The sequence below is a fragment of the Corvus hawaiiensis genome, chromosome 10 (assembly GCF_020740725.1).
Source record: "Corvus hawaiiensis isolate bCorHaw1 chromosome 10, bCorHaw1.pri.cur, whole genome shotgun sequence".
Lineage (NCBI taxonomy): Eukaryota > Metazoa > Chordata > Aves > Passeriformes > Corvidae > Corvus > Corvus hawaiiensis.
The window spans coordinates 2,139,800-2,149,996 of record NC_063222.1 but is presented as its reverse complement, the minus strand read 5'-3'; the positions used below and the strand labels follow the sequence as shown (position 1 = coordinate 2,149,996).

The 10,197-nt window shown below is 54.6% G+C and overlaps 1 non-coding gene across 1 annotated transcript; it reads left to right on the top strand.

Moving 5' to 3' along the window:
• The first annotated feature begins 538 nt into the window (after positions 1-538).
• Positions 539-610, top strand: TRNAQ-CUG. Its single transcript has one exon. It is a non-coding gene; the product is annotated as a tRNA-Gln (tRNA).
• The last annotated feature ends 9,587 nt before the right edge of the window (positions 611-10,197 follow it).

The following is a 10,197-nucleotide window of genomic DNA, read 5'->3' as shown; positions in this document are numbered from 1 at the left end:
CTCGTTGCTCTCCACCATGGGCAGCGAGTGAACCTCTACCCCAGAGGAACTGGAGCTCAGTCGTTGCTCAGCCCTTGGTGTCTCACCTGTCCTTTCTCCTTGCCTCTCCAGCCCCTTTCCTGGGTTCCGCAGAGGGTCTTTCTTTACCTTTTGTAGAGACGGGGCAATGTTTCCCTCTTATTAGTCCTTAAGGAGCGGGGCTGGTTTGGGCTGGAGAAGAGAAGGCAAGGGGGCTTCTGCTGGGTGAAGGTGACTTGCCAAGGCCTGCCCTGAGTCCAAAAGAGCTTGCTGCAATTTGGGAAAGACAAGATTGTGTGAGGTTTCGAGCCTGGCACTTGTAAGAGAGGCCACGCCGGGCCAGCAGAAGAAGCTGTGCTGCTGCCCTGAAGGGTGGCGCGATTAGAGAGTGCCTGGAGGCCCTGCAGGAAGGCTGCACTTGGTGATGGATGTCCAAGGCGATGGAGAGACAGCCAGCCTCAGCCAGGGGCATAAGGCTGAGCAAGGCTGGGCACAGGAGCCAGAGGTCACCTATGCACGAGGTCCCATGGTGTAATGGTGAGCACTCTGGACTCTGAATCCAGTGATCTGAGTTCAAATCTCAGTGGGACCTTGGCTTTTTTCTTCCCTCAGCATGCTGACACCCTCACAGCTCTACTCTGCTCCTGGTTCACTTGTGGAATGCTCTCTGATGAATCACACAGCAGCTGAGGTGGAGATCACCCACTCAAAGTGGGTCAGGCACAGGAGGCAGCTCTGGGACTCTCTGCTTGTATGTTGGACGCATCCAATAACAGGAGACTGGGCTACACTCTTTGGGCAGCTGTTTCCACGTTGGACCATTCCCACAGTAACACCAGGTTACTCTGTGTGGCATTACTTGTATGCCCACCTTTGTCCTTTGTCCTGCTCCTTTCTTGCTCCTTTCCTCTGCGGCTTTTCCTCTCCTCCCTGCCAATTTCGTTCTATTGCTCTGCAGTCAGTGCAAGGAGCTCTACCAACACTGGGCAGTGCCCCATCATTGGGTTATATTTGTTGCCATGGGAGAAGGAAGGATCTTCCCGGGTAGAGCAGGTGGTAGCTGAGGGAGGAGGAGAACAAACGACCACAACTCTCCAGCAATGCTGCACAAAGGCTTTAATGAGAAGGAGCAAAAGCAGCGGCACAGAACACAGACCAAGGGACACGCGTGCGGGGAACAGGCAGGGAAAGAGATCGGCCCATTTGCCAAGGACAGAGGGCATGAGCCGCCGGCTTCAGCAGATCTGACCGCAGCGGGGGGAAGGCAGACACAGGCCTGACCCCCCCAGCCCAAGGGAGCCCCCAGAAGAGATGGGAACCCCCGCACTGCTGAGGGAGCTGCCCACAGCAGCTGACAGAGAGGATCCCACGGCTGTGCTCTGAGGGAAAGAGGTGAGGATGGGGCCCGGCATGGTCACCACCACCGGCGAAGGCTCGATGTACACCGTGGAGTCAGCGCAGCGGGCGACACAGGGCTCACTGCAGCTGCTTGCAAGGGGGGTTGGGCCACAGGGGCCGCAGGGCCGTGGGGGACAGGGTCTGCAGCAAGACATCTCTCGGCGCAGGAGGCAAAGCTGCAACACAGAGCAGGGAGTGCCAACCAGCCTCAGGATCAGTCTGTCTGTCCCTCAGCTCTCTCCAGGGACACATGCGGTCTTCAAAACACGCTCTGTGCCCACAGCTCCCACATCCCTCCTCGTGCCCTGTGAGTAGAACGGCACAGGAAGGCCGCCCCACTTCAGGAATAGGACCCAGCACAGTGGCTTTAAGGCCCCTGTGGAAAGACGGGTCACAGCCCATGTCCAGAACAGACATGGCTGTGTTAGAGATGTCCGGAGACATTTTGCTACACCACGGCAGGTGCAAATTCTGCTGGGCACATCCCCCTGCGGCTGAGCCCCATTGATCCCCTTCTGCTGGAACAAAGCCCCCTCTTCCCAGCTGTCCCCAGCCACCCCCATGGAAAGGCTGACGGCCCTTCAACAGTTCTGTGTCAGGGCCAAGCTGAGGCAGCCCAAGGATCAGCCTGGACAGCCTCCGTGACAGCAGTTCAGCCCACAGGGAGAGATGGAGTGGACTCAGGCTTACCTTGTTCCTCGAGGAAAGGCACACCAGAGAGGAGGAGGATGCAGAGCCTGGAGCAGTGCAGCCTTTTATGCCGTGTCCCAGAGCCCTGTGGGGCCACAAACATTCTTTGTTCGCAAAACATCCAAACTCCTGGGAGTGGCTACTTGCGAGGCCTTGCTGCTGGTGAAGTCCATGCTTCTTTCATCTCAGGCATTTTTCTCCAGTTTCACACCAGCCAACAAGGAAATGATTCATCTGTGTCCCAGCTTCCTAAGGCCACTTGACTTGGAGTTCCCGGGCCAGTGCATAAGATGAGTTTAAATGGATTTGCGTAGTGTCTATTGCTTCTGTCACTTGTTCTACTTGATGGTTAATTTGGCTCCAGTTACAGTTAAATTCAGCCATGAGAGACACCCCAGGTCAGCTCTCAGGAGCTTTCAGTGCAGGCACTCAGGCTAATCCTGAGAGTCACTACTTCCACGGGTCATCACAGATGTCCAGAAGACTGTGGCTCAGTTGAGGCAGAAAGTCAACACTGCACAATCCCATAGTGGGGAAGAGACCCAGCTCTGCAGGGAGGTGGCAAAGCTCAGTGGCAAGCAAAGCCCATGTTCAGCTGGAAGGATGTCCCCTGCAGGCCTGAGTGACAGCCATAGGGATTTGCTTACGGTCCACAGGCTGTACCACGGCCTGGTTTTGTGATCAAAGAGATGCCGTGTCCTTCCCTGAAAGAGACCCACAGCCACATTGACCCGTTTTGCTCAGCGTGTTCATCCCAGAGGCCAGAGACCGGGATGGCGGCTTTGGGGAAAGGCTTAGGGCAGGGAGCCCAAAGCTCACAGCTCTTTTTGCTGGGTCAGGAGTGGGGTTTCCCATTCCATACGTTTTACATTTCAAAGGGACACTGGATCAGTCTCCCAGAGCCCGTGGGTGTCATCGTGATGTGGAAGAGTTGGGAAAATCCCTGAGCTCCAGGCAAACCTGAGTCACCCAGTGTGGAATTCAGTGGACTGGGTGCCACAGACTCAGGCGTTCAAGGGTTAACAGAGCTCATATCCTCAATGTTCTGCTGCCATGAAGGGCATTTCCCCACCTCTTATCCCCATTCCTGGATCACCTGGTGCTTCTCTGCAATGTCCTGCATTTGCTGTCTCCCAAGGCGTGGAGACGTGCCTTTTGGTGGCTGCTCAAGGGCCGTAGTGACCCAGAGTACCCCAGATCCACCCCAGCAGGTCGGGATAGAGCTCTAGAGGTATTGTGCTCCTATCAACTGCTCTGGGCAGACCAAACTGCCCCGGTTTCCCAGCAGGCTCTGGGCCTTTGTCCTGCTGACTTCTAAGCACGGACACAGCTCAAGAAAGACGTCACTGTCCCTTGTGCAGCTCTCCCAGGCCTGTCCCTTGTCTTCCCCCAGGAAGCCCTGGGATTTCTTTTCTTGCAATTTGCGATTGCTGCCTCTTGCCCTTTGGCAGTGCACCTCTCAGGAGAGTTTGGCTTCATTCTCTCCAGAACCTCCAGGAGGTGGTGGAGACAGCAGCTCCATGCCCCCCTCCACACCTTGCTCATCTCCACCAGGTTGCACAAGCACAGTGCCCTCCGCCTCCCCCCATACGTCGGGTGCTGCAGCCCTTATGTTCTGCCTGGCCCTCTGCCATAAGAGATCACCACCACCTCCCTTGTCCCTGGGGACACCAAATGGGGACACCAACCCAGATGTGGCTTCTGCAGTGCCAAGGAAAGGGCACCATCCACGGGGTGATCAGATCCCAGGCTTGTGGGGTGGGATCTGGAGATGGACACTAAGCAACTCTCAGGATTAGGGGTGAAAGCTCCCCAGAGGACTTAGAGTGAAAGCTCTCTTGGGACAGACTTTCTCTCTGCTTTCCAGCCCTTCTGCCCCAAAGGGGGGTTCCTTGTCACTGGCCTGAGAGTGCAATGCGGAGCAGGTGGCATTCCCTGCACATACCCGGCCCTGTTCTCTCCAGGCTGCCATGTGGCATGTGCTCACCAGTGCAGGCAGCCTCAATGTCATCTCCTGGTGGTCGTCCCCCTCGAGGACCTGGGAAGATCAGCTGTAGGAGCCCTTTCCATCTCCTGGTAGCTCCCCAGGGGTGCAGGGCATCCCTGGAAGAGCTGTCCAAGAGACGGGGACCTGTCTGACAGTGGCAGTGTTCAGAGGACAATGGCACAAGGCCCACAGCTTCTGGAGGCAACTGGGAAGTTTGTTCTTCTCAGAGCGGGATCAGAGGACTTCCAGTGGTCTCTCCTAATCTCCATTATCCTGGGTTGCCCTGCGTCCCATGGGCCCTTGAGCAGCCACCGAAAGGCAATGCCTTTTGGAAAGCTGCAGCAGCAGCAGCAGCAGCACAGGATTACACAGACGTACGAGGTGGTTTGGGACGGGTCCTAAAAGGTCTGGAAATGCCCCCGACAAAGGCAGAAATTTTGGAGGGAAGAGGCTATGTGCTCTGGTATCCCTGGAATGCCTGAGTCCAGGGCACCATGTGCACTCATTTCCACATCAGGATGATTCAGGTTTGCCTGAAGCTCATGGATTTTCCCAACTCTTCCACATCACAATGATTCCCACATGCTCTGGGAGACTGATCCATTATCCCTTTGAACTGCAAAATGCATTGAATGGGCAAAGGGATGCCTGCCCCAGGAAAAAGAGCCATGAGCTGTGGGTTCCCTGCCCTCAGCTTCTTCCCCAAGGCCACCATGCAGATCCTGGCCTCTGGGGTGGACACGCTGAGCAAAATTAGTGTGTGAGAGAATGGGTCCATTTGTCTTTCTGGGAGAGACGTAGGCACGTGCCTTTGATCACCTTCCTACGTGTTGATTTCCTTGTTCTCTAGAGGATCTCAGCTTCCCAAGCTGAGGCCAGAGCTCTGCTTGTAAAATGCATGAGGGCCCTGCTTAGTTTTCGAGGGACACACAGCTGTGGAGATTCCCTTAGACAAGTCCCTTGAGAGACAGTTTATTGAGTCCTTGGTTTTCTTGTCTTGGTTGTGAATCTGCCTCTCTTCCCCAGGCTCATGGGCAGAAAAAAGCAGGCTGTGGCAGAGACTGATAACAGAAAGCAAGGCCCTCATGGTCCTCACTCCTCTCAGTGAGGAGCTTTCTCTCCGGCCCACAGTGATCCTACTTTGCCACTGAGTTTTGCCACAGCCCTGGAGAGGTGCGTCTCTTCTTCTCTACGGGACTGTGTAGCCTTGACCTTCCACCTCAACTTACCCACCGTCTCCTCCTTGCCAAAGTGACCCCTGGGGAGAAATGCCTCTCAGGGCTGGCTTGTGCATCTGCACCAAAAGCACTTGAGGGCTCACTTGAGGTGTCTCTCATAGCTAAATTCTACTGTTGACAGGCGGGCACTGTCCCCATGAAGAGGGCAATGTGACAAAGGCAATCCGTGTGACACAAAGCCACCTCCAATCTTCCTCCACTCCAGCCTCAGACCTCTGAGCCAATTGGCCTTATGCTTCTGGGACACAGATGAATTGTTTTGATGTTGGGACACAGCCCACTCACTTGGCCCTGGTCCTGAGAGGAACTTAAACCACTCAGTCATCTGCTGGCAAAGCGGCACAGGGAACTGCCAGCAGTCCTGGGAACTACTAGAGTGTGTTGAGGACAACATCCTAGCACAGGGGATGGAGAGCCTGACCAGAGGACAGGCACTGCTGGACCTGCTCTTTGCATCCTTCTCTCTAAATAGGAGTGACGTGGATTTTATGAGGGGTGGCCAGTCAGTGCACATGGAATTGGATGGATGGCAGCACTCCAGGACTTGTGGTGGAGAGCTCGATGTCACACTTGAGCAGTGTCCAACCAGTGATGAGTGTGGGTTCTCAGGGTTTGGTGATGGGACCAGGAATATTTAACAGCTTGCTGGGAGACATGGGGGGTGGAAGGGGTGTTAGGGGGGATTGAGGGCATCCTCAGCAGGTTTGTGGGTGACATTGAGCAAAGTGATGTGGTTTGTGGGGCCGGTTAGCCTATGGTACAAGAGACAAAGAGAGTCCTCTGGTAAGACAGTCCCTAGTACCAGAGAATTCTTCCAGGTTAGGGTGAGAAAAGAAGTGTCTCCCAGAATGCTTTGCGTTGCTATGCTAATGTACTCCAGTTCTGCGTTCCTGGTTGGCCGTTGGCCTCTCTGCCCCCTTGCTACCTTATATGTCCCATGCCCTAGAAAGTTCTCCACTCCAGGTTCCCCCATTGGCCCTTGTCTATCGCCACTGCCCTAGAGCTTTCCTATTGGCTCCCATTCCCTAGTCCTGCCTTTGTACCACCCGCCATGCCCTCAGATCATTGGTCTCTGATGCTCTCCACGCTCCCGTACTTAAACCTGGACTCTCCATTGTCTTTTGTCTTCGTCCCTTCACCCCTTCATGGTGCGGCTGCAATAAACCTTCGTCCATGGAACTCTACACAGAGACTCTCCCTGCCTCTTTGCCATCGACCGATATTACTGGAGCTATCAGTGTGTTTGTGCATGCACACATGTGTGAGTGTGTGCTGATCCTGCCGAGCGGCTTCGCTAAGGAGACGCTTTTGGAAGATCGCAGCACCTCGCGCTATGACACAGAAAAGCCGCAGCGCCTGGAAAGCGATAGTGGTTGGTACTCTAGAGAAAGGGATGCCATCCATAGGGACATGGACAGGCTGGACAGGTGGGTCTGTGAAAATCTCATGAAGTTCAACAAGGTCAAGTGCCAAGGTCAGGGCAATCCCAAACATGGACACAGGCTAGGCCATGAGTAGATCGAGAGTGGCCCTGCACAGAAGGGCTTGCAGGTTCTGATGGTTGAAATACTGAACATGAGCCTGCACCACGCGCCAGCAGAAAGCCAGTCGTATCCTGGGCTGCATCCAGAGCTGCGTGGCCAGCAGGTTGAGGGAGGGGATTGTCCTGCTGTACTTGGCTCTCATGACACCATAGTTGGGGTACTGCGTCCAGCTCTAGGACCCACAGCCTAAGAAACACACCGACCTGCTGCAGTGGGTCAAGAGGAGCCACAAAGACCATCGGGCAACTGGAGCCGTTGCTCTGTGAGGACAGGCTGAGAGGGTTGGGGTTGTGCAGCAAAGAGAAGAGAGGGCTCCCAGGAGACATTCAGTTTAGAAAGGGAGGGACACTTGGTTGGGGTGTGTAGGGATGGGACAAGGGCTACTGGTTTTAAACTAAAAGCAGGTATATTTAGATTAGATATTGGGAAGGAATCCTTTCCTCTGAGAGGAGTGAGACACCAGAACAGGTTCTCCAGAGAAGTTGTAGAAGCCATTTCAGGGTGCTCAAGCTAGATGATTTAAGATCCATTCCATCCTCAGGTGATTCTAAGAATCATTGCAGGATTCCGGGTTGTATGAAGTGGGAGCACAACATTTAAGATGAAAGACGAAGGGACTTCATCAGCAGCAAGGCCTCGCAAGTAGCCACTCCCAGGAGTTTGGATGTTTCACGAAGAAGGAATGTTTGTGGCCCCACAGGGCTCTGGGACACGGCATAAAAGGCTGCACTGCTCCAGGCTCTGCATCCTCCTCCTCTCTGGTGTGCCTTTCCTCGAGGAACAAGGTAAGCCTGAGTCCACTCCATCTCTCCCTGTGGGCTGAACTGCTGTCACGGAGGCTGTCCAGGCTGATCCTTGGGCTGCCTCAGCTTGGCCCTGACACAGAACTGTTGAAGGGCCGTCAGCCTTTCCATGGGGGTGGCTGGGGACAGCTGGGAAGAGGGGGCTTTGTTCCAGCAGAAGGGGATCAATGGGGCTCAGCCGCAGGGGGATGTGCCCAGCAGAATTTGCACCTGCCGTGGTGTAGCAAAATGTCTCCGGACATCTCTAACACAGCCATGTCTGTTCTGGACATGGGCTGTGACCCGTCTTTCCACAGGGGCCTTAAAGCCACTGTGCTGGGTCCTATTCCTGAAGTGGGGCGGCCTTCCTGTGCCGTTCCACTCACAGGGCACGAGGAGGGATGTGGGAGCTGTGGGCACAGAGCGTGTTTTGAAGACCGCATGTGTCCCTGGAGAGAGCTGAGGGACAGACAGACTGATCCTGAGGCTGGTTGGCGCTCCCTGCTCTGTGTTGCAGCTTTGCCTCCTGCGCCGAGAGATGTCTTGCTGCAGACCCTGTCCCCCACGGCCCTGCGGCCCCTGTGGCCCAACCCCCCTTGCAAGCAGCTGCAGTGAGCCCTGTGTCGCCCGCTGCGCTGACTCCACGGTGTACATCGAGCCTTCGCCGGTGGTGGTGACCATGCCGGGCCCCATCCTCACCTCTTTCCCTCAGAGCACAGCCGTGGGATCCTCTCTGTCAGCTGCTGTGGGCAGCTCCCTCAGCAGTGCGGGGGTTCCCATCTCTTCTGGGGGCTCCCTTGGGCTGGGGGGGTCAGGCCTGTGTCTGCCTTCCCCCCGCTGCGGTCAGATCTGCTGAAGCCGGCGGCTCATGCCCTCTGTCCTTGGCAAATGGGCCGATCTCTTTCCCTGCCTGTTCCCCGCACGCGTGTCCCTTGGTCTGTGTTCTGTGCCGCTGCTTTTGCTCCTTCTCATTAAAGCCTTTGTGCAGCATTGCTGGAGAGTTGTGGTTGTTTGTTCTCCTCCTCCCTCAGCTACCACCTGCACTGCCAGGGTGAGTACTGGCTTCTGTCCTGAGGTTACCTGCAGCTGCACAAATTACTCCCAGAAATTACACCAGAGCACCAAAGCCTCAGTCACTGAGCTTGGGTCTGTCACCTGGAGATCATGGTCTTGCAGGGCCCGGTGCCAATTTGTTCTTTGTGAGAGTTAATAAAGATATTTTGGGCAACTTTTCAGCCCTGTCAGAGCTTCTTCACCAAAGCATAGGAAAATCAATCTTATCTCTTCTGTTGGTGATGTTGGAATTTTCTCAATGGGATGAGTACATGATTGTGGGCTGGGAAGGAGAAAACCACTTCTTTTCATGGCCGGACGTAGGCAGTGTGGCTTCAACAGAGTTTGATGGCAAAGTTCACTCTGTTACTTCCTAAATGGATGAAGCATAAATAGAATATTGAATTGTAATCAATGTTTAATGTTTTATAGGGACACTGTGCATTTAGAAGTGTACGGTATGCAAAGGATATGGATACAAAATTAGAAGAGTGCAAAAGTGTTTAGCAGCGCTCAATCCACAATCATAGCAAGGACTTAATTACAAATTCACGGTGACAACATTGATACCATTATCAATTCACACACACCCACACCCACAGAGGCACAGAGAAGAGCACATCTGTATTCAGGTGTGTAAATGTACCTATTGAAAATGCCCCTCGGGCTCATTGAAATGTTCACATCAAATCCCTTTGCATTTCTCAACCAAGCGTGGGTTGGACTTTGAGGAGTGTGCGTGGATGTGTGTGTGGATCAAACCAGGCCACGTCATCAGTGGTGGTCTTTCGAGTACCGCAGCTTTATGGTTCTCAAGCTGCGAGAGACGTTCCACCCAGAGGGAGGTGCTGGCACAGCCCACTGTGGTCCAGGAGGCCTCCAAGAGCCTCACTCAGGACAGAGCTGTTTACAGGCTCACAAGATGATTTGCCTTAGTCATCAGTAAGGTTCCATCTCGGACATAATCCATGGTGGTAAGTTCTGGAAACAACTCCCAAGACATTTGGAAATTGTTTCCAAAACTGAAGCAACAATGGGGGTCTTCCACTTGGGCTACAATTCATCGAGAGAACGTTTCAAGGCTGTCGTGGGATGACTGATGATCCTTTGTTCCCCACCGTGGCTCATGCTGCTCATGGGAAGCTGATGCTGCTGTTATGGTCACGGCTGTTCCCAGCTGTATCATGCAGCAGCACCTGGTGTGGTGAGGGACCTTTCACTGCCCAGCTGGTTTGGTGAAGGGGATGCTTCCTCTTGCAGCTGGTTCAGTCAAGGCTTGTCAGGGGGAGGAGCACAGGAGAGGATGAATGACCACAGCCACAGGGCAGGGTCTCCCAGGTGCCTGGCTGAGGCCAAGGCTCAGGGAGCTGCAGCCAGAGACCCTGGGCTTATGTCCCTTGGGCCTCTGGAATGTGGCCTCAGGGGCCCGTCTGGCTCTGCAAGGGTCCCAACTACAAAGGTGGAGTGGAGCTGTGGGGGTGCATTCC